At 44.5% G+C, this 1,515-nt stretch overlaps 1 protein-coding gene across 1 annotated transcript in view; it reads left to right on the top strand.

Annotated features, from left to right (window-relative positions):
* Positions 1–1,515, top strand: part of LOC119589482 (rho guanine nucleotide exchange factor 5-like) — a gene marked incomplete in the record, with an annotated part of 97,997 nt that overhangs the window by 19,217 nt on the left and 77,265 nt on the right.

The following is a 1,515-nucleotide window of genomic DNA, read 5'->3' as shown; positions in this document are numbered from 1 at the left end:
GGTTTAACTCTATTTGCTTTCATGTTACATTGCATGTGGTAATTGTAGTGTTTAATGGTGCTGCTAATCTTAGTGTGTTAAGCTTATTTATCTTAATTGGCCTTCACTTCCCTGCATGACGGCACGTTAATGCTCGAGGAATGACCCTTCTCTTGTACCCGAGTCCCTCACGACCCCCTTTCGCTGTAGGGACGTCTGCTGGGGAGAGCAGAACAGGGACTAAAGCAGAGATAGAGAAAGAAAGGATCTAGAGAGAACGCAGCAGACTCCCCAAGGTGTAGCAGCCCCCAGGTGAAGCGACAGAAGGCCCGGGGAGGCGTTCAGGGTTTCCGAACGCCTCGGGCAAGGGCTGTTAAGGGAAAGCTGCTCGTCGCCACTGTTCTACCTGCGCGTGTTAAATCACTTAGGCACTCGCTAAACTTTCTTTACTCCGGGAGGTTAAGCGCGGGGAAATTGCGTCAGTATGGGCATAATATGCAAAAAGTGCGCATTTAAATGATTAAGCCATTTAGCTTATTCGCGAGGCTCGATAATGAATTGGTTTCGAATGGGGATGAAATGGCGTACAGCGAGCCGAGGCGAGGGTCGTGCTGTTGACATTTCAGGAGGATTCCCACGGCGAGGAACACGGAGGTGGCGACGACTATGAAGGATCTTAGGGATGCTTATTAAGAAGGGAGGGAGGAGTGGCGGGTTCGGAGAGGAGGAGGGAAGTGGGAGGGAAAGAGGGAAAGAACAAGGGAGAAGGAGGAGGAAGTGGGAGGGAAAGAGGGAAAGAACAAAAGAGAAGGAGGAGGAAGTAGAAGAGAAAGAGGAATAGAATAAGGGAGAAGGAAGAGGGAAATGGGAAGGATTGAAGATTGTGGAAAGGAAGGAGGGGAGGAGAATTAAATGAGGGGGAAACTGAATAACGAAAGAAAGGAAATGAAGAGGAGGAAACCAAAGAAATTTCAAAGATTAGAAGGTCAGACGAAAGAGGAATGAGGAAGACAAAGGTAAAGAAGAAATACGGACTAGAGGAGAGGGAAAGGAAGAACAAGGAGAGAGAGAAAAGTGATAAAAGGGTACAAGAGAAGGAATAATTCTGACCAGCATGATTCCAAAAAAAAAAAAAAATCTCGGTGACGGTTTCTTGAAGTATTAAATGACAGGTTTTATAGGAACCTCGATACAACGGAAGGCGGATTGTAAAAAAAAAAGGTGAGTGTAAATGTTTTTTTTACTTTTTTTTGTATGTGGGTGTGTTTCATCGACTTCTTTCAAGGTAAGTAAGTGTCTTGATGTTCGTTTGAAGAAACCGGAATTTTGGCGTTTTTTCCATTATTTTCAGAAATAAGTAATTGTTAGCATTTTTATTTTGATGGGGTGGGGGGTGGGGGGGGTATTCGGTATTTAGAAAAGATAAAGATATTTGGGAAATCTAATTTGGCGAATGTTATTGCGGATTTCTCACGAGCGAGGATTTTGTGGAACATTTTCCTCGCGATAACAAAAGCTAACGAAGGAAAGTAAGCG

This window comes from Penaeus monodon, chromosome 25 (assembly GCF_015228065.2).
Source record: "Penaeus monodon isolate SGIC_2016 chromosome 25, NSTDA_Pmon_1, whole genome shotgun sequence".
Taxonomy (NCBI): Eukaryota; Metazoa; Arthropoda; class Malacostraca; order Decapoda; family Penaeidae; genus Penaeus; species Penaeus monodon.
The sequence above is the reverse complement of the archived record's forward strand: the minus strand, read 5'-3'. Positions and strand labels throughout refer to the sequence as shown.